Raw genomic sequence first — 23,886 nt, 5'->3', positions numbered from 1 at the left:
GTGAGAGTGTGAAGTGAAAGTGAGAGTGGAAAGTGAAAGGGGGGAATTGAAAGTGGAAGGTGAAAAGTGGGTATAGGAAGTGAGAGTGGAAAGTGGGAGTGGGAAGTGATAGTGAAAGGTGGGAAGTGAAAGTTGAAAGTGAAAGTGGAAGAGTTACAAAATCGACCCCCTGTTAGAAATTGCAGTACTTATAAGTTTGTCAAAGATATGCAGATACAATATCAATTAACAAGGTGATTACAAATTATAAAATTATATTCCAGTCAAGAAATTGAAATTCCAGAAAAACATCCTTAGTATTATGTTCACAGGAATGAATTCCTCTAGGAAACTAGGTAACATTAAATAATCTCTGCAATTTAGTTCAATTTAAGAAGTACAACAAATTGATAATTGAATATTGGTTTTCTCTATCAACATCTCTGCATAACAAGTGGCGTAAAATTGCATTAGCGAGTGAACTTTGTCGATCCATTCGTTGTACAAAATTATGATTGCCACTGGCATATGGGGTATTTCATGCATTTCTGCATGCGTTTCGCAGGCACTCTGAATAATTAATTAATTTAAAGGAAATGGAAATAATGCTTCAGCAATTATAATTATTTTAGCAATGTGTTTCTATATAAAAGTGCAGTAGTTGAAAAAAAAATAATAAAATTTTAAAGATCACAATAAGAATTTAGAGTTATGTTCCAATTAAATTGTAGTACATCAAACTAATCAAGTGATGCTTGTCCAAAATCAATTCCAATAGCCGTCTAGTTTGTAGTCCGGACCGGTTTAGTTCAAAATTAATTTACACTGACACAGCCACTAATTATGAAATTCGTCCTTAATAGTATAAAATTTGTTCTATAGATTCAATCTCTAAAACCGTTATTTTGATTTTGGAATATGGTAATTAATAATCAATCGATTAATTTTTACAAATTAAAATTGAAAAATACACCTTAAATTATCACAGATACAATGAGATGGTAAATTTTTTCAAAGTACCTACTTATAAATAATTGAATCTAACAACAAAATATTAAGATACCAATAGAATCACAATTATCAAAGTTTTAATTACTTCCTTAGAAAAATTACTCTAATTTTGAAATTTTAGGTCAACAATTTTTTTCAAAATAAAATTTTAGCTCTTATTTTAATTATTAATTTTCTTTGTAAATTGAGGAAAGATGAGGTCATTGCCAGGAGACATTCGTCAGTGTCAGAAATGGAAAAGAAAGCATCTCTTGTGGGACAAAAACCCTTGGCACTTGTGTCAGTAAGAGCTTTCACTTCAATGTTATACAAACCTCTTCAAGGTTTACTTTCTTGTTCCCCTGAATACTCACAGTAGATTGATAAAGTACAAGAAATGAATGTAAAAAAAAAATTTCGTATTTTTTTCCTTTTTCTTTAATATAATAAACAAATTGGTAGTTATTACAATTCTAAAGAATTTTAATTAGTAAAGTTTACAAATTCAATTTTAATTTTAATTTATCAATTTATGACGAAAATTTTTACCTAGATTTCAATATACGATTTGAAATATTTAAGGATAATAAATTTTAGCGGCAATGAGATATGGGGTCACTGGTAACGAATGTTATCAAAAATGTTTTTCTAATGTTTCAAAATTCAAAATTTCAAAATGGCGGACATTTTTTTTTAATTCATTAAATTCGCTTGAAACTTGTTACTCGGGGGTTTTCAGGGTCGCTAATAATGAATCAGATGTCGATTTTTCAAAATCCAAAATGGTGAATCCAATATGGCGGACATTTTTTTTTTAATTCATTAAATTCGCTTGAAACTTGTTACTCGGGGGTTTTCGGGGTCGCTGATAATGAATCCGATGTCGGTTTTTCAAAATTCAAAATGGCAGATCCAATATGGCGGGAATTTTTTCGAAAAACTCATGGGAATTCGTTAAAACTTGTTACTCGGTTGATATTTTGGATATTGTAAGATATTCTGTAAACGTTTTTCGAATATCTTATTTTAGGATATCATTTTTTTAAAAACAAATACGTATTCTGCTTTAAAAAAAACTTTTAAATTAAATTGTCAAGCAACTGCTTGACAATTTTATTTAAAAGTTTTTTTAATAGTTATATAATATTTATTAATTTTGTTTGCACTTTAATAAATAAAAAATTGTATCCAACACTTTCATTTAAATTTCATTTCTATATTAAGAAAACTCTTTTAGACTTTTTTTATCTGCTGAATGTTTTAAAACAGGAGAAATTTTTTTAAAAATATTTCTCTTTAAAATGTTTCTCAAAGAGAGACCTTTTCATTAAACTCACTGCAATGAAAAATATTCCCATAAAGGATCTATTGAAAAAAACATTTTTTGTTCTTACCTGCTGAATAAGTAATTTTTCGAACAAAAAGAGTTTTTAAAAAAAAGTTTTTTTTTAAAAAAAGGAGAGATAAATATTTCTTGGTAATTAATGATTATAAATATTGTCTCACTCGATCTTTATTCACAAGTATTTTACCAGAGAGAGAGAGAGAGAGAGAGAGAGAGAGATTTTTTTAATAGAAAATTTTTGTTTCATGTATTTTTCTTTTAATATTTTTTTTTCGGTAAATATGGTACGAATGTTGTAATACATTTATAGTGGAAAATTTGCTTATCGCATAAATCCAGTTATATGGACAAGACACATACAGATGATTTAATTTCACAAAGTTGCGAAAGCATAATAATTTCCAGACAGGTGAACCCAATTTTCCGACAGAGATAGAATGGATTTTAATTCTATTTGTGTGTACAAAAAGGGATATGAGAATTCTAATAATAAAATACATGTTTGGAATGCATAAAATGATTGTTGATCTTGACCTAAACAGTTCATTTAGTTTGGTTTAAAGTCAAAACTGATGACAAGATCTTAAGTATGGTTTATGGGGTGAAAGACCGTAACATAGGATTTAGGGTTGGAATATGAGGGTTAAAAGGGGTCTGTGCTTGGTGGGTTCAAGGGGAAAAAGTCGCTTTGGGCGACGATACGTCAAATCCTCGTCGCTCTCGCTTCATTACTTTAGCCGTAGCTCGTTTTCATTGATCGTGGACCTTCTTCTTAAAGAGGCGCTTCTCTTAAAATACCACTTCTCTTGGATGGGGGCCCCTTTACCTTTTTCACTTACGAAAACTTTATAATACTCTTCGAACAAAGGAACACCATTCTAAACTCAGCGTATAAAAGGCACTTGTTTTAAAGTACTCGAGACTCCTTTTGAATTACAGAACTGTATATTATTATGTATATCTATAGACATACCCTACTGCTCACACAGATAAAAAGGGGGATACTTTTCTTTTATGTTTTACTTAAATTTAAACAAGAAACTGAATTTAATCATGCTATATATTAAATTATTTCTCCCCGAGTTTTATGCATTTACTGTGAAGCCTTCGTTGAGTTTCAGTTGCACTCCTCGATATTTGTGCTGTTTTCCTTTTTGTTACGTACATTACTTTCTATTAAAAAGTTTTAACAAAATTCTTGTATATATTTTCCAAACTTTAACAAAAGATTGCGAAACTTAGATTTAGAAGGTGGATTCTATTTAGCTGATAACTTTTTTTTTACTTTTAACTTCTTAGAGAATCTTTACTCCATATGGTAATTTTTGGGAGAATTTAAATCGAAACCTTACTTTATCAATAATGTAAAATAAATAGATATAGTACAACTGAGGTACGTAATTTCTAAAACCAAAAATAATAATTAATAATCATTTGGTTAATTTTTTATTTTACTCTAAAGTCAGAAAACGTGCTGCAGAAACGCAGTTGAAAGAAAGAAGAAAGTTTAACAAAGCTTTAGAGAAAGAAAATAGGACCATTTGTTGAAATTCCATAATCTGGAGGAAGTGATACTACCAATAATGTAAATAGTACTTGCAGATTTTTTTTCTGAACCTGAAACTTCTTCTGCAATTACGGTAATCGTCTATCGATTTTCTGCAATATTCCGCACCCTTTCCAGTGGTCACAAATATTGATGAGCAAGAATTTGATGAGTATTTGATACAAACTGTAAAACTTTTTGTCGAAATGTATTCCTGGTATTATGTGTCGTCTTCTGTACATAAAATAGTAATTCATTTCAAATCTGTAATTTAGAATTCGATACTTTCCCCAGAATAGATTTCTCAGAGAGTTCAGCATTTAATCAAGTTTACAAAACTAACCGAGAACATCATTTGAGAGATTTGCTATGAGAAGGCGTAAACTGAAGATATCTTTCATTCAATGATATATCTTTATTTGATCTTCTAATTAGACATACAAATTCTTCAGAAAAATTTATTTTTTTAATCTAATTCTTAGTTTAATATTCATTTTTACATAATTGCAGTCAATCCACTACTGGATTATTCAGTAGAAATATTATAAAAGATTATTATTATTGAAATAATTCAAAACTTTAATCATTACAAGAAAATAATTGTCAATACACTTCCCACCTTCCACTCTCACTAACCACCTTCTACTTCCAACTCTCACTTTCTACTCCCACTTTTATTTATTTCTTCCCACTCTCACATTCCCCACTTTTCACTTCTCACTTTCATTTCCCTCTTCCTACTTTCCACTGTCACTTCCCACCTTCCACTTTCACTTTCCACCTTCCACTCTCACTTCACACTCTCACTTTTCACTCCCACTTCCATTTCTTTCTTCACACTCTCACTTTCCATTCCCCACTTTTTACTTCTCACTTTCATTCCCCTCTTCACACTTTCCACTATCACTTCCCACTTTCCACTTTCAATTTCCACCTTCCACTCTCACTACCCACCATCCACTCTCACTTTACACTCTCACTTTTCACTCCCACTTCCATTTCTTTCTTCACACTCTCACTTTCCATTCCCCACTTTTTACTTCTCACTTTCATTTCCCTCTTCCCACTTTCCACTATCACTTACCACCTTCCACTATCACTTTCCACCTTCCACTCTCACTACCCACCTTCCACTCTCACTTCACACTCTCACTTTTCACTCCCACTTCCATTTCTTTCTTCACACTCTCACTTTCCATTCCCCACTTTTACTTCTCACTTTCATTCCCCTCTTCACACTTTCCACTATCACTTCCCACTTTCCACTTTCACTTACCACCTTCCATTCTCACTTCCCACTCCACACTTACCAATCCCACTACCTACCTTCCATTCTCACTTCCTACTGCACACTTTCCACTCCTACTTCTTACCCCAACTTTCAATGCTCACTTTCCACTCTTACTTCACTCCAACTTTCCATTTTCACTTCCCACTCCTACTTTTCACTCTCACACTCCACTCCTATACTTTTATATTATCCTATACTTTTAAATAACACTGGGTTACAAAAAAATGGTCATATCGTGTTTATTCAAAGTTTCCTGTGTTTATTGAAAGTTTAGGTGTCACTGAATAAGAATATACCAGTAAAACATTTTTTCATTCGGTCATTCCCTTAAAAAAACGAGTTTAAAGTGTCAAAAACCGTATTTTTAGCACTTATTGAGGCAGCGTAACAAGAAAACGCAACATGATAAAAATCTCTACAAGAGCTTAAATAAAAGCTTAAACCTTCAACTTTGAGGCTCAGAACTGAAAAGTACTTAAATAATCAATGAAAACCTCCTTAATTAAGCAGTCGCTACCTGAAATTGTCAAAAAAAGCTAGAACAGGAAGCAATTGGTAAAAATCGATTTCCTTAAGCGGATTCGGTTGCAACTTGTTATTTGAAGTTTTTTGAGGTTTCTAATGACGAATTGGAACTTAGATTTAAAAATTTCAAAATGGCGGACTGAAAATAATGAATTCACTCAATTTTTCAAAATTTGCGTTAATAATTTTAAAAAATTGAGTCCGCCACTTTGAAATTTTTCAAATCTAAGTTCCAATTCGTCATTAGAAACCTCAAAAACCTAAAATAACAATTTGCAACCGAATCCGGTTAGGGAAATTGATTTTTACCAAGTGCTACCTAACCCAGCTTTTTTGATAATTTCAGATAGTGACTGCAGGTTTTCAGTGCTTATTTAAGTACTTTTCAGTTCTGAGCCTTAAAGTTGAAGGTTTAAGCTTTTATTTAAGCTTTTGTAGAGATTTTTATCATGTTGCGTTTTCTTGTTACGCTGCCTCAAAAAGTGCTAAAAATACGGTTTTTTGAGACTTTAAACTCGTTTTTTAAGGGAATGACCGAATGAAAAAAAGTTTTTCTGGTATATTCTTATTCTGTGACACCTAAACTTTCAATAAACACAGTAAATTTTAAATAAACACGACATGACCATTTTTTTGTAACCCAGTGTAATGAGTGCAAGGTGAGAAGTGAGAGTTGAAAGTGGAAGGTTCTAAATGGAAAGTGGTTGTGGAAAGTGATAGTGATAGTGGAAAATATAAAGTGGGAGTGGAAAGTGAGAGTGGAAAATATAAAGTGAAGAGTAAGAGTTGAAAGTGCAAGGTTCTAAATGAAAAGTGGAAGGTAGAAAGTATAAAGTGGAAGGTGGGAGTGGAAAGTGAGAAGTGAAAGTGTGAAGTAGAAAGTTGAAGGGTGAAGTGATATTGGGAGTGGAAAATGGAAGCTGGGAAGTGGGAGTGTGAAGTAGAAAGTTGAAGGGGGAAGTAATATTGGGTGTAGGAAGTGGAAGCTGGGAAGTGGAAGTGGAAAGTGAAAGTGTGATGTAGAAAGTTTAAGGAAGAAGTGATATTGGGAGTGGAAAATATAAAGTGGAAAGTGATAGTTGAAAGTGGAAGGTTTTAAATGGAAAGTGGAAAGTGTGAAAGTGAAAGGTGGGAGTGGAGAGTAGAAAGTGTAAGTGATAGTGGTTGTGGAAAGTGATAGTGAGAGTGGAAAATATAAAGTGGGAGTGGAAAGTAAGAGTGGAAAATATAAAGTGGGAAGTGAGAGTTGAAAGTGGAAGGTTCTAAATGGAAAATGGCAGGTAGAAAGTATAAAGTGGAAGGTGGGAGTGGAAAGTGAGAAGTGAAAGTGTGAAGTAGAAAGTTGAAGAGGGAAGTGATATTAGGAGTGGAAAATGGAAGCTGGGAAGTGCTAGTGGAAGTGGAAAATATAAAGTGGAAAGTGAGAGTTGAAAGTAAAAGATTTTAAATGGAAAGAGAAAGATGGGAGTGGAAACTGATAGTGGGAAGTAGAAAGTGTAAGTGATTGTGGTTGTGGAAAGTGATAGTGGGAGTGGAAAGTGAGAGTGGAAGGTAGGAAGTAGAAAGTGGAAGGTTGGAAGTGGAAGGTTCTTAATGGAAAGTGGAAAGTTAACAGTAATAAAGTGGAAGGTGGGAGTAGAAAGTGAGAGTAGGAAGAGGGAAATGAAAATGGGAGTGGAAAGTGAGAGTAGAAATTGTTAGTGGGAGGTGAAAGTGGAAAGTGGGTGTGGGAAGTGCAAAGTAAGAAGAGGAAAATGAAAGTGAGAAGTAAAAAGTGGGGAGTGGGAAGAGAGAAATGAAAGTGGAAGTGGAAAGTGATAGTAGAAAGAGGGAAATGAAAGTGAGAGTGGGAAGTGGAAATTGGAAGTGGAAAGTGGGATTGAAAAGTGGAAATTGGTAGAGGAAAGTGGAAAAGTTACAGAATCGATCCCCAGGTATCTGAATTTACAGATTTTTTACTTTCGACTTCAAAAAATACTAATAATATTTAACTAGACCAATACTTATAATTCTGTTTATGAAAAGATAAAAAAATAAATTTAGATGTCCTAAAATTTCAATAGTTTTATCTAATAATCTAAAAAGAAAAAGTTACAACGCTTGAATAATTCAAAATAATATACTTTGTATCAATTTAATATCAAATCAACGAAACGATTACGTTTGAAAGAGAATACTTGATAAGTACACATGCAACATATAATAGGGGAAGAATGACATGGCGTGAAAGAAACTCGTGATTCAACAATGACTTATTTACCTGAGAATAGAAGGGAGGAATTGTGTGGATATATACCTCGAAAACTAGAAGGCAAATAAAGAAGTGACTATTTATACAGACACGTGCGACGACGCGTCGAGGGGAGTATTAAGTACATTACTATATAGAAGTAAGCAACAAGGGAAGTCGAATTCCTTCACGACAATCTTGTAATACTTCTTTTTCGAATTAATTATTTCATATTAATATTACTTTTTAAAAATGAATGCATTTTAAATTAAAAATTTCAAAAATTAAAAAAGTAAATTAATTCTTGAAAGTTTTGCACTGATTTTTAAATTTTATTTATGGGAGGACATATGCAAAAATATTATTGCCAAAAGGAAAAAAAAATTATACAAAAGATTAAATCTCTAAGCACGAATTCTCAAGATGGTACATAACAATATCTGCAAATAATCCAGAAGTACGTGAACCCATTGCATCGAAGTTCCGCAGGACTGTTTTTGTAAAATTTTTCATTAAATTGAAAAAAAAATTTATAGTCCCAAGGAAAGCGTGTAATACTAAATAAATCATGTATCGTGCGATAGTAGGTATTTTTTTCAAAAAATGTAAATTTGGTAACAATGTTAATAATTACGAAATTAGTAAAGTACTTTTTAGAAAAAGTAACAAACTTCTAATCAACTTTCCTCTATATTGATCAATTCTACATGCCGATTGAAATACACATTTTTTACAGACAATACAATAAAAAAAAGAAGATTTAAAATTGAATCGGAAATAAAGAAGTTATATTATTTTATACACGACTATAAAATCTACATAAAATTTTTTTTTCTTGCAGTGAATAGTCTAACTATTGACACTGAAGCTTAAAAATGACAAAATCATAAAGATTTGATATTGAATATTGACAATATATTTCTTTTTCAATTGTCTTTTACGGAAAGAAATACACCAAATTCCAATGTCATCTCCAGTAGAAAGAAAAAAAAGGGTACATTTCCTCACTCAAAATGACACTTTTCTCTCGATATTGGAAGTAAATCAAGTCAAAGTCGTACATCCAGAGAGAGAGAGAGAGAGAGAGAGAGACGAAGGACTGAGAAATATTTCACGAATGTTCTGCAAAAGCCATTACTCTTCAAGTGCATGATTCAAATTTAAGGAAGCAGACGGAGACATTTTGAAAAATGAGACATTGAAATGATGATATAAAATGTGGATTTATAGAGGGAAAAAAATTTTTTTTTTTATAGAATAGAAGTTTCATTGAGAAATTTTTATTCATTAAATAGAATTTTCATTTAACAAATGCAAATAAATTCCTTTAAACATTTTTCGATGTGATGAAAATTCCAAATGCTCCAATGTTTCGTTTATTAACATTTTTTGTTTCAATTTAATGAAATTATTTTCAATTTCGAGTTGATTCATTTTTTTATGCAGTAAATATTTAAATAGACTAGTTTGGTTCGGAAGCTGAGTTTAGTTTTTCAAAATCCAAAATGGCGGACAATTTTTTGAAAAATTAACGGATTTCGGTATAAATTCGTTTCAGGGGGTTTTCGGGGTCGCTGATTACGAATCTAAACATAGTTTTACAAAATTCAAAATGGCGGATCCAATATGGCGGACAATTTTTTGAAAAATTAACGGATTTCGGTATAAATTCGTTTCAAGGGGTTTTTCGGGTCGCTGATTAAGAATTTAGACTTTGTTTTTCAAAATTCAATATGGCGGATCCAACATGGCGGACGAAAGTTTAAAAATTAACGGATTTCGCTATAAATTCGTTTCAGGGGGTTTTCGGGGTCGCTGATTACGAATCTAAACATAGTTTTTCAAAATTCAAAATGGCGGATCCAATATGGCGGACAATTTTTTGAAAAATTAACGGATTTCGGTATAAATTCGTGTCAAGGGGTTTTTGGGGTCACTGATTAAGAATTTAGACTTTGTTTTTCAAAATTCAAAATGGCGGATCCAATATGGCGGACAAATTTTTGAAAAATTGACGGATATCGATATCGACAGTAAACAAAATGAGGATTATTTTTTTCTAATTTTCGTGAGAAAAAAAGTAAAATGAAACTAAATATTTATTCGCTGAGAATAAAAAGTAAATTTTTATTTAATACCTCTTAGTCATCAAAATTTTATTCCCTTTAAAAAGTATTTTTCCTACGTATTTAAGAGCTTTTTGTCTCATAAAAGGTTTCATTTCATATTTTATAGGTTTACTTAACATTTCACTGTATCTTCAAACATTAATCTTGTTTATTAGACATTAGATATAAGATTTCGATGAAATTATTAGCAGTTAAAATGGGTGGAATTACTTGAAAAAAAATGCTTGTTTCCACTCATTTCACGTAGAAAAGATAGCGCCGCGCACATGAATGCGTGACCAATCACCTAAACCCCTTTCATTTCGTTCATACTTCTCGCTGTTGAACTATATATATATATATATATATATATATATATATATATATATATATATATATATATATATATATATGTATGTCCTATTCGTGGATCCTTCTTCACAAGCTTTTGTCGTAATCCCTGATCTCAAATAAATCTCAAAAAGCGCGCTTGCGTTCTTGATTCTTTATACTTACTTCCCATTCCCTGACCCCTGGAACATCGAAAATTGAGCCATTCAGCAGAAACGATATTGTTATTTCTTACATGCTATATGGCCCGAGTTGGGATCTATATTCCTTCTAAGAAATCAAGATTTTTATGACTCCCAACTTTTTTCTCTCCCAGCATCTGAGCATCTCCTTTTCTCTTCCGCTAAAAGCGTCACTTTCCTTTCTTTTCCTATTTTGACTTTTTTTTTTGCAGACACATTTATCCAATTGTTGGAATAGAAGGAAAAAAAAATTTACTGCTGTCATTAAATTTGTTTGTTTCAAAACTTTTCACAATATTATTAAATTATAGAAATTATATTTTCGTTGGTTGGAAGTTTCTTTTCTTTTGAAAACGAAAAAAGAATTTAGATCGTCCTGAAAAAAATTCTTGTTTGTTGAAAAAGAATTGTTTTTTTTTATTTTGAAACAGAAACATTTTTTTAACGAACAAAAGTAAATTAAACATTTAGGTCAATTTAAACATTTAATCATATTGAAACATTTAAAGCAAAAAACAAAAAAATTGATTAATCTAGAAAGAAAAAACAAAATTTCTTCCCTTGCAATTTGAATTTTCCGTTTGTAATATAATTCAGGTAATGAAACACAACTGTAAATCTTGTTCGACACTATTTTGACTTCGCAGTAAACTGAAATTTAAAAAAAAAAACTAATTTGAAGTTTTTTTCGTTTGTGGATTTTTTTAAGACCACATATAGTGACTTTATTCAAATTTTAGCACCGACTCACTTTAAGACCTTTCCTTCCTACTAATTTAAAGTCAAAAAAAGACTAGATTTTTTGTTACATCGTAAAATATACTCTGGTTTTCCGTGAAAATTCAGAGAAAATTTACTACATTTCAAAGTGACTGTTTATTTGTCTTATCTATACATTATTAATAACTGAATTAAGATACTTTTATTAAAATAAATATAAAAAAAAAATTCCCTACATTCTTTCGTGATTCTAAACTATTTATCCCATGAATTTCAAAGAAATTAGATATTTTTTTTTTAAATACCGCTTTTAACGAACAAAAATTCTAGAATGTGGAAAAAATATTTTTTCTTTTAATTTTTCATGTTGGAATAAAATTCAAGCTTCTAAAGAATGACAGAGAATAATTGACATTCATATAAAATGTAAATATTGATTAAAATTTTACTCGTGATTCTTTTGAAACTAAATTTTTTTGTTTCACAATTTTCAATATTTTTTATTTACAACATTTTTTTATTCAACTTCATTTTACATTTATATGATTGCAAAACAATAAGTCGTATGAAGTTTCGATATTTTTCATTTTTTTAAATGAGAAAATTTTCAGTATTTTGAAAAAATAACTTTTTTAAAATTTAACTCTCTAGGGGGGATAAATTCTTTGTCAGCCATATTGGATCTGCCATTTTGAATTTTGAAAAATCGATTTTATATTCGTAATTAGCGACTCACTTTCCACTCTCACTTACCACTCCCAGTTTCACTTCCCATTTCCCACTTTCGTGGAAGGTGGAAAGTGTCAGTGTGAAGTGAAAGTGGAAGGTGGGAATAAAAAGTGGGAAGTGAGAGTGGAAAGTAAAAGTTGGGAAGTGGGAGTGGAAAGTGGAAAATGGGAGGTAAGAGTGGAAAGTGGGAGTAAAAAGTGGAAGTTGGGAGGTAAGAGTGGACAGTGAAAGGTGCGAAGTGGGAGTGGAAAGTGGAATGTGAAAGTGGGATTAATTCCCATGAGATAATACTGCAGAAATAACAAGTGTAATCGATTCCATTTATTCCCAAATTTTTGTACCACTTTCGTTATCAACAGAATAATGAATTATATCACAACGTCGCAGTTAGAAATTCAAACCAAATCTATTGGGCATTGTATTACGTAATCGAGAGAAAGATATCCCTCTGACAGAACTTTTACAACGGAAGCAATCAAATAATACAATAAAGCCCTGAGAATTTGAAAGCAATCAGAATATATACATATGAACCATAAACTAGAAAACTTTTGATTACAATCTCGTATTTAAATTCTAGAATATATGAGTCAAGGGACTATAATCTCTCCAAGCTGAGGAAACTCCATCCTAATCGAGTTTCTAGGTTAGAAAATTTAACTGGATTGAAGAAAATTTGCAAAAGTCCCCTCATTCCCGCATCTTAGATATATATATATATAAGTTTAAACTTTTATTGGACGCCGCGCAAACTCGTACAAAAACTTTATGTCAAACTTTCTACTTCATCAGACTTGAGTTATTTGCCATGAGGGCGTAATATTAACATCTGAATAAGTAAGCAAAATAGAAGATAGGGAGAAAAAAAATCATGATTTTATGTTGAGAGAACATCATCTTAATTTTCGAAAACTTTCACAAAATGAATTTTGGTAATTGATCTTTGTTAACGGAATATATATATACGAATAACGAACTGCAACTCACTATAGTCAGCGACTGAGTAAACGTAACTAGTTAATTAACGAACCCACTGTTTCCTCAACTAATTAAGCCAACTGAGTTTCAGAGATTGAGATCTAACCCAAAGTATATGGTGGAAATGAATTGCGTTTGCGGTCTTGCCAATAAAAAGAGAACACACTGATGTCGAACTCCTCCAAACAAAACTTGAATCGTTACTAGAGACAAATCCTCCATTAAATTAAGTCTGGATAGGATAATATGTTTATCCTTTACATAGAGGATGAATTGAAACAACTGGGGTTCGATTCTGTAACTTTTCCACTACCCACCTCCCACTTTCACTTCCCACCTTCCACTTTCACATCCCACCTTCTACTTCCCACTTTCCACTCCCTCTTCACACTTTCCATTCCCTCTTCACACCTTTCACTTCCCACATTCACATCCTACCTTCCACTTTCCACTCTCTCTTTTCAGTTCCCACATTCACTTCCCACCTTCCACTTTCCAATCCCCACTCTCACTTCCCACATTCCACTTTTCCCTCCCCACTCTCACTTCCCACCTTCTACTCTCTCTTTTCGCCTCTCACACTCACATCCCATTTTCCACTCCCCCATCTCCCTTCCCACCTTCCACTTTTTATTCCTACCTTCCAACTTTCCTGTTCCAACTCTCACTTCCCACCTTCTACTTACCACTCTCACTTTCCACTCTTACTTCCACCTTTCACTCCCAGTTCCCACATTCACTTCCCACCTTCCACTTTCTACTCCCATTTCCACTTTCCACTCTCACTTCCCACCCCCACTTCACTTCTTTCACTTCACACATTCGCATCCTACCTTCCACTCCCCACTTTCACTTTCCACCTTCTACTTTCCACTTTCTTTTACCACTTCCCACACTCACGTCTCATTTTCCACTTTTCACTCCCCACTCTCATTTCCCATCTTCCAATTTTTACGCCCACTTTCCACCTTTCACTCCCACTTTCACTTCACACTTTCAACTCCTGATGGTGGGAAAGTGAAAAGTATGAATGGGAAGAGAGAGTGGAAGGTGAGATGTGAAAATGGAAAGTGATAAGTGTGGAGTGGGAGTAGAAAGTGAAAGTGGAAGGAGGGAAGTAAGAGTGGTAAGTGGAAAATAAGATCTGAGAGTGGGGAGTGGAAAGTAGACGGAGGGATGTGAATGTGTGAAGTGGGAGTAAAAAGTGGAAGGTGGTAAGTGCGAGGGGGAGTGAAGAGTGGGAAGTGGAAAGTGATAGTGGAAGGTGGGAAGTGAGAATGGGGACTGGGAAGTGGGAAGGTAGGAGTAAAAAGTGGAAGGTGAGATGGGGAGTGGAAAATGGGATGTGAGTGTGCGAAGAGAAAAGAGAGAGTGGAAGGTTGGAAATAAGAATGGGGAGTGAAATGTGGAATGTGGGATGTGAGAGTGGGGACTGAAAAGTTAGAAGTTGGGAAGTTAGAGGGAGGAGTAGAAAGTGAAAAATAGGATGTGAGTGTGGGAAGTGAGAGAGGGGAGTGGAAGGTAGGATGTGAATGTGGAAAGTGGAAAAAGAGAGTGGAGATTGGAAAGTAGACGGTGGGATGTGGAAAATAGGATGTGAGTGTGGGAATTGAGAGAGGGGAGTGGAAGGTGGGATGTGAATGTGGGAAGTGAAAGGTGTGAAGGGGGAGTGGAAAGTGAAAATGGGAGTAGACAGTGGAAGGTAGGAAGTGAATGTGGGAAGTGGTAGTAAAAGTGGAAAGTAAAAGGTGTGAAGTGGAAGTTGAGAAATGGGAGTAAAAAGTGTAAAAGTTACAGAATCGAATCTCTGCACTTGAATAAAGAAAAAGTAGAAAAAAAAGGATAAAAAGAAATAAAAATAATACATAAACAAATGTCTAAATCCACTTGAAGATAAATTTTCAAAAAATTTGATCAAGATGATGTTGAAGGACCAAGGGGATTACTTTAATATTAGACTCAAGAGACACGTGAAAAAAAAGTATTATGACATTCCGCTTTAATTTACTGCAGAGAGGTAAAACACGACGACGAAACTTTAATTATCGCAGTAGCGAGAGGATCTGCTCTCTTTTCCTCTACTTGCTCGTTTTTTTTTATTGAAAGTTTTTCTTTTCTTCTCTCTCGCTCTCTCTCTCTTCTTTTTTTATTTTTATCTCGCACGTTCGTCTGTGCTAGCAAAAGCTTCTTTTTCTCTTAATTATTCCAGCCGATGTGAAGACTAATGAGTAAGGTGAAAAACATACGTGCAATAAAAAGAGAAACGGAGAGTGACATAGTTAAAATAACGACAGAAAAGCTTTTGAGAGTTAGTATAATATCTAGACGGAAAAGTGGAAAACTTTTTTTTTTCTATGTTGTGAAAATTGTCTTGAACGTCGGTTTGTGATAAAAAAAAAAGAAAGGAGATGAAAGAAAAATAGGAGACTAGTAAAAATGTGAGACGGGAAAAAAAGGAAAAAACAAAAAAGGAAACGCAAAAAAATAGGAGACGAAAAAAATAGAAGATGAAAAAAAAAATAAATTTCTCTGTCTTGACTATAAACATTATTTCGCCCCATTACAAAACTGTCTCATACTACTTAACGAGAAATCCCACAGCTCGACTCTGGCTGCTCAACGACACTCCAGTTTCACAAACCCTTTCAGGGATATTAGTAATGCCTTGCGCAAGTGACGTTTGTAATTTCGCTCACAATGGATTGGAAGTGTAAAAAGGGAAATACTCACACATATTTTCTATTTTTGTTTTTCCCTACCGTCAGTATTCAATGCGTTGGCATTGAAATATTTGATACTGAAATATTGTCGATAATAAAACAGGAAAAACATGTATAGCGAACTAGTATCCCATTTTAATTAAAAGCTAATCAACATTTTTTTTCATCATTGGAGCCGCTTATTAAAAAATTTGACAACTGAATTTCAAAATCCAAAATGGCGGATCCAATATGGCGGACGAAAAAGTTTAAAATCGCTTGATTCTTATTTTTCCCTGGATTCTAGTTACTCGGGGGTTTTCGGATGCGGTGATTACGAATTTTGCAACAGAATCTCAAAATTCAAAATGGCGGATCCAATATGGCGGACGAAAAAGTTAAAAAACAGTCAAATTCCCTGGATTCTTGTTACTCGGGGGTATTCAGGAACGCTGATCACGAATTTGACATCAGATTTTCAAAATTCAAAATGGCGGATCCAATATGGCGATCGAATATATGTAAAATCGTATGTTAACTTCAATGCAAAAAAAATAGTAAAAATTATTTAAAACATTTGAAGAAATACTCTCAGACTGTAAATATAACATTTTCGATTCTTAACGAGATTTATGTGCCTGGATTCAAAAAATTATTGCGCGACAAATAGAAACTGACGTTTATGTGCAGAGAGCGAATACTTTTTATTTTCTTGAAATTGAGAAATTTTTTTTCACCCCTTTTTTTTGTTTCTCTATCTTCGAGAATTGAATCAAACAGAAAAACTTCTCAGTCCAGACTGAAGAGATCCTGTCGTGTTCTCAATAATTCTTCGTATCCAATTTTCAGGAGGAAATCAATTTTTCTGCTTTTATATCCTCGATAATCTACCAGTAAGTCTGTTTTTACTTGTAAAAGATAAATTCTCCAGGAAAAAAAATAAAAAATGAAAATATATCTGATATTATTTAAATTTTATATTCAATCAATATAAAATATCAAAACGAAAAAGAAATGTTGAAGAATTTAAAAAAATTTCTTTACTTTTATTTACGAGTAAAAATTTAATTTTATATTACTTTTTTGAATTTAAAATAGAAAATATAAAGTTAATTGTTCATTGTTGCAAATTTCTTAAATAAACAATTTACTGTTAAAAATTTAACCAATTTAACTTTTTAGAATTTAAAATAGAATAAAGTTAATTTTTAATTGTTGCAAATTCTATTAATGAACAATTTACGAATAAAGATTTAACCAATTTCACTTTTTTAAATTTAAATTGGAATAAAGTTAATTTTTAATTGTTGAAAATTAATGAACAAAATTTAAACTGAGATATTAAAGAAAGTTTTTGCAATTCAACTTTTAATTTGACTTTACTAATTATATTTCCTCTTTTATATTTCATATATGGTTCTAATTATTTTTTTTCTAAAAATAAAGCGTTTAATTAAAATGTTTTATCAAACGGAAATAACAGTAAAAAATACAAAATTTAAATAGAAAAAAATAAAAAAAAAACTTCAGGAATAAATTATTTATTTTAAACTATAGAATTTTTCGATCTTTGAATAAAAAATTATTATTATAATTAAATTAATTAAATTAATAATTAATAATAATTAATAATAATGAATAATAATTAATAATAATTAATAATAATTAATAATAATTAACAATAATTAATAATATATCATTATAATTTTTTCTCTCCTTTAAATAAAAAGAAGTGTAAAATATTTACATTAAAAAAAAATTGAAACAAAAAAAAACAAAAAGAGAAGAAAATAATCGATAAAGAAAAATTGCCTGATGGAAACTGAAGAAAACAGCAGTTTATTATTGAAAAGGGTTACTCTCGCGTCTTTTTTATACTCGTTCCACTTTTTTTTATATCAAAAGGAAGATTTCTCCTTGTTCTCAAGGGACAATAATCCCAAATGTAGGTAGCACTCCAGTAATGGCAGCCAGTACCTGGTGAAACACTCATTCAACCAACTCAATCGACTGCAATGCAAATAAAATTGAGTCCCATGGGATAAAAATGAGGTCGATAAGAACTTAAGATAAAAGAGAAATATTATTCTTCTCTTCTTAACTTCCTCCCTATTTCCCCACTTCAATTTTTACCGTCATCGAGAATGCTTCTTTCCGGACGTGATTTTTACTTTTAAGCCATAACGACTTATTGACTTATATAGATATATATATATATATAGAGCGGTCTCACTATTATTTCATCTCACATTTGTTTTCCCCATGAAATTGGGTTGCCAATATTGAAGAAATAAGAAATCATCATTATAGATAATAAGACATTTTTTACCATTTTCTTAAGTAAATTTTCTTCAATTTTAAAAAAATTTGGGTTAATTTTTAATTCACCTTTTTTTTTCATCTCATTTTTAAGCTGTTTGTAAATTTTTTTTATATCTGTAAATTGACCTACGTGATTTGACCTAATGTTGACCTTTTTCACCTTATTCATAAATTTTTTTGTCTCTAAATTGACATACGTGATTTGACCTAATGTTGACCTATTATTTTTTCACCTTATTTGTAAGGTAATTGTAAATTTTTATTTGTCTGCAAATTGACCTACGAGATTTGACCTAATGTTGACATTTTCCACCTTATTTGTAAAATTTTTATTTGTCTCTAAATTGACCCACGTGATTTGACCTAATCTTGACCAATTCTTTCTTTACCTTATTTCTAAGTTGATTGTAAATTTTTTATTTGTTTCTAAATTGACCTTTGTGATTTGACCTAATGTCAACTTGAATTTTAATTTGACCTGTGATTTTTGACCTAAATTTCTAATTGACCTGTGCACTGAAGCTAAACATAATATAACAGATTTTAACTTAAAAACTTGACCATTATTTAGAGATTATTTGATTCCATTTGTTTCTTTGTATTCTATAAACTTTGACCTAAATTTAGAGATTATGTTTGTTTCTTTTAACCAAAATTAAAAAATTAAAAAAACCCAAAAATGTTAAATTTTATTTTAATTCTCTAACAAAATTAATAGAGAATTGCAAATAATCTTTAAATATGAATTTATAACCTGTAAATTTAGGTCAAATTTTTTTATTTTGTTTGATTTTTAACCCATAAAGTTGACCTATATTTATAGGTAAGACTTAGCAAAGTTGACCTAATTTTAAAGATTATATTTTATTATTTATGCAATAAAGAATATTTGTTATAAAGTTGACCTATATTTAAATGTTATATTTTTCTCTATGCAATAAAGATCAATTTGTCATAAAATTGACCTGTATTTAAAGGTGTTTTTTGCTTTTCTGACAAATAACATTGACCTACATATAATTGTTGACCTTATCTGTAAAGTTGACCTATATTTATAGGTTATGTTTGCTTTTTTTATAAAATAAAAATTAATTTCATTACAGTTTAGTTAGAAGAAGGTAAAAATTAATCATTGACCAAAGTTGACCTAAATTTAAAAATATGATAATATTTTTAAATTTAGGTCAATTTTACATAACCTTTAAAAGTTATTAATTATGTTTACTCTTTCAACTTTGAAATTGACCTTCGTTTAAAGTTTATGTTTTGCTGTTTTACCTATAAAGTTGGCGTATATTTATAATTAAAGTTTTGATTATTTAAGACACAAAGATTTTTCCCTGAAAAGTGAAACTATATTTAAAGGTTAGGTTTGCTGATTCTTAATCTAAAAAGTTGTCCTATATTTAGACAGTTTCTTAAGTAATAAAGATGGTTTGCTATAAAGTTTAGTTAAATTTAAAGGTTATGTTTGCTGTTTTTATACAATAAAGTATAATTTTGACCTAAATTTAGAGGTTATGTTTTTTTCTTTATCTATAAAGTTAAATATTAAAAAAATTTAATTTTCTTTTAAATTAAAAAATTTTTAAGGTTATTTTCAATTCTTTATAAAATAAGGATTGTTTGCAAATAATCTTTAAACCTAAGTTAATAAACAGTAAATTTAGGTCAACTTTGAGGGTAAAAAATAATACCCTGTAGATTTAGTTCAACTTTATTGCAGTAAAGTTGACCTATGTTTGGTAAATACTTTTTGGTAAAAAATAATCATAACCTGTAAATTTAGGTCAACTTTATTGCAATAAACACAAATAGGTCAACTTTATAGGTTAAAAATAATCATAACCTGTAAATTTAGGTCAATTTTATTTCAGTAAAGTTGAGTTATATTTGGTAAATACTTTTTGGTAAAAAAAACAAAAATAACCTGTAAATTTAAGTCAACTTTATTGCAATTAACACAAAGAGGTCAACTTTATAGGTGAAAAATAATCATAACCTGTAAATTTAGGTAAACTTTTTTGCTTTAAACACAAACAGGTCAAATTTATAGGTAAAAAACATAACCTGTAAATCTAGGTCAATTTTAATGCAATTGACCTAAATTCACAGGTTATGTTGTCTTTACCTAGAAAGTTGACCTATTCTACATGCATGGAAGATTTTTGCTATAAAGTTGACCTTAAAGATCATGTTTTCCCTTTTATCTGAAAAATTGACCTGCATTTAAAGGTTATGTCTACTTCTTCATCTTTAAAAATAGATTAAATTTAGGGCTTAAATTTAGGCTTTTATGACTTTTAGGCTGAATTTTGAGGTTATGTTTTCTTCCGTTAGTAAGTTTTACCCTAACCATCTATTTTGTAACTTTTCATTTCTTAAGAGCAAGTAAAATTTTTTTCTACTTTTATTACATTATTAGAAAAAGTCGTCTTTGGTCTTAATTCAAAAAAAAAAATTTTTTTTGTAAGCTATAACTTTATCTGAAATCTCTCGTTTTTTGTAAAAGAAAGTTTAATCTTTATATTAACTTCCTGTTCTAGATACACTTGAATGAAATTTTAATCATCATTTTCCTTTGAAAAGGAAAACCATTTTCCCTATCCTCTACCCCCTCTCTCTTGCCACTTCCTACATCCTTGGTGATTTATCTTTTAGCTTAAAGTTCTCCCTAAGATCCCTGATAGATGGTTTCTATTGCTAAACTTCACGAGGGAGGAAGACGGACCAAAATTTCTTAATCGGTGCGAGTAGTCAAAACTTTCCCTTTGGTGTCTATGCGAATATATTAAGATATTTAGTCGAAAACTTGAATATCTGAATTTTCTTTCTTTTTTTTTTGGTGGTTAAAAAGTGTTTTGAGATAACAATTCATTATGGGTTATTATAATTAAGTTGAATACTGTCGTCATAATTATTAAATTATAATATGCTCTGTCAAAGTCTCGTGCTCGACGTTATAAACTTCCTCATTAAGGAGATAAAACGTTTCTAATTAATAATATTATATCACAGATTTCTAATTAAATGAATTCAATTAAATTCTCAGTTTCTATGTGGTGAATACCACTTTCAAAAGTGGTTCATCATCATTTATCATATTATCATGAATTGATATACTTGTAATTTAATTCTAAATTAGGATGAGGATGGAAAAGTTAATGGAAAAGTTTCTTTAAAATATTGTCAAGTTGGTGAAACTAGAGGCTAAAAATAAGAACAAGGTCTTAATGCAAGTTAATTCTCAAGTTCAACGTTCGTTTTTATTTCGAGCAGTTGGTATTAATTTTTAATCCATTCACGCTTCGATTTGTAACCCAAATGGAAACTTGAATGGAAATTAAAAAATTTGCAATGATCCTCAATTTTAGTATTTATCTGATGCTCCAAAAAGCCCCACAGGATTTTTCGATCATCAGATCAAGACTTAAAATTTAGGACCCCATCTAAACTTGCAGTAATATTGACAACATTGCCTCTGAAGATTGTGGAACTTGCAGTAATACTGTCAATGCTGCTGCAAAATTTAGATGGGGTCCTGAAGCTGATGATCCAAAAAGCCCCACAGGTTTTTTTGGATCATCAGATGAAAACTAAAATTTAGGACCCTATTAAAACTTGCAGTAATATTGACAACATTGCCTCTGAAGGTTGTGGGACTTGCAGTAATACTGTCAATGTTGCTCCAAGTTTAGATGGGGGTCCTAAATCTGATGATCCAAAAAGCCCCACAGGTTTTTAGGATCATCAGATGAAAACTAAATTTAGGACCCCATTAAAACTTGCAGTAATATTGACAACATTGCCTCTGAAGGTTGTGGGACTTGCAGTAATACTGTCAATGTTGCTCCAAGTTTACATGGGGTCCTAAATTTTAGTTTTGATCTGATGATCCAAGAAGCGTGTGGGGCTTTTTGGATCATCAGATCAAAGCTAAAATTTAGGACCCCATCTAGACTTACTTATTGTCAAAGTTGCTGCAAGTTTAGATGCTGTCAGGGAGTGTTTCGGATCAGTTTCTTTAAATTTAGTTTTTATCCAATTAGCTAAAGAGCAGGGAAAGTTTTTTGCTAGGGGTACCCCTAAGTTTAAGGTACCCCTGTGGAATAATTAGATTTTTTTGATGAATTGATGATTACTTACATTTTTAACTATGGAATTCCTTTAATAAATTCACTTAGTAAACTGTACACAATGAAACAACACTCTTCGTCTGATTGATGAAATCATCAAATCGAAAGCCTGGATCAAAGGCCCTCCCTAAACAACGGAGCACGATTAGAACAAACAAATAAGAGCCTCTGGGAGACGCGCCGGCTGATGATTCAAAGAGGGAATACCACCCCTTGAAAGTTTAGGTCACTAGGTGGATGAACTTTGGGTGGCACTTGGCCTCCTTTGAAGGAGATCTTCGAGTGCAGTGATCCATCCTGTTGCAATTGGAGATCCCAAGGTCCAAAACTGATTAAATAAACTCGAATTAAAATCTACATGAAAGTCATCATAAGAAATATTTGGTTTTCCATTTTTTTTTCTGATCATGAAAAAAGTGCACCGCACGTGACACTGGGGGGGATTGAAGGTGAATGCCAGAATTGAAGGATAAACGCACGTGTCGCGCGAACGACGACTGATCCTGATCGGATCGTATCGAAATACCAACTAGAGGCGCGAGGTTGTTTTTGCAGGGTCGACGGCCCCCACTTTCTCTGGTTCAGTTGACGTCGACGTTCGTGTGGATGGCGACGGCGCACACCATGGACACCCCTTTTCCACCTTCTGCCAAAACCCCCTTCACAACCACCCTCCCTTTCCCACCACTTTTCATCCTCTCTCTTATACACGAACCTGGATCGATCCAATGTGAGTTGGCTGCTCTCTCTCTCTCACTCTCTCTCTCTCTCTCTCTAGCTCGCAAACACATAGTGAACGTGTGCCTCAGAATATTGGACTCCTGTTTTGCGAGATGTGAGTACGTGTAAGCTCTCTGTGGATGTGCAATCACGAAAAGGAGCACAGAGAGGTGATCGTCAGCCGTGAACTTTGGAGAATGTTAGACTGGTTGCCTTATGTCCGTCCAAGAGCGAGAGAGGGTGAAAGAGAGAAAGAGAGACCCCAAGAGCTTGTGAAAGTGAGCATTGTGCCTTAATCTCAGATTGGAAGAGATGAGAGAACTTTAATTGAAAAGTCGCCTCAATAATTTTTTCAATCTCAAAAAGTATAAACAAAAAAAAATGAGCTAGGCAAATTCTTGAACTTGTTTTTTGAATTTCGTAACTTATAATTTACACTACATTTTCATTTTTACCTGATTCCACAGCCCAACATAATTTTTCACACAAAAAATACAACATTTTGGAAACTAGGACCAAAAAAAAAATACCGCTTGGTTGATTACGAATTCGATGTCAATTTTTTAAAATTCAAAATGGCTGATCCAATATGGCGGACGAAGTTTTAAAAATGGAATCTAAATTCGTCCGCCATTTTGTATTTTTAGAAACTTTGTTCATATCCGTAATTAGCGACCCTAAAAACCCTAGAATAACAAGTTTCAAGTGCTTCCGATCAATTTTTAAAAATTCGTCCGACATTTTGGATCCACCATTTTGAATTTTGAAAAACAGTAATCGAATTCGTAATTAGCGACCCCAAAAACCCCCGAGTGACAAGTTTCAAACGAATTCTATTAATTTTTAAAAATTTGTTCGCCATATTGGATCCGCCATTTCGAATTTTGAAAAACTTTAATAAGATACATAATCAGCGACCCCAAGAACCCTAGAATAACAAGTTTAAAGTGAATCCGATCTTAGTCCCAAAAAAAAACCCTTGATACGAATTTATATCGAAATCCGTCAATTTTTTAATCTTTTGTCAGCCATATT

The 23,886-nt window shown here is 31.9% G+C and overlaps 1 long non-coding RNA gene across 1 annotated transcript in view; it reads right to left on the bottom strand.

Moving 5' to 3' along the window:
* LOC122500078 overlaps positions 1-22,926 on the bottom strand; it is a 117,290-nt gene extending 94,364 nt beyond the window's left edge. The window contains exon 1 of the long non-coding RNA XR_006301436.1: positions 22,142-22,926. This is a non-coding gene — a long non-coding RNA (uncharacterized LOC122500078). The remainder of the gene's footprint in view (positions 1-22,141) is intronic.
* Between the last annotated feature and the right edge of the window lie 960 nt (positions 22,927-23,886).

Source organism: Leptopilina heterotoma, unplaced genomic scaffold (genome assembly GCF_015476425.1).
Source record: "Leptopilina heterotoma isolate Lh14 unplaced genomic scaffold, ASM1547642v1 Lhet_181, whole genome shotgun sequence".
NCBI classification, from domain to species: Eukaryota; Metazoa; Arthropoda; class Insecta; order Hymenoptera; family Figitidae; genus Leptopilina; species Leptopilina heterotoma.
This window is presented reverse-complemented; position numbering and strand designations above follow the sequence as displayed.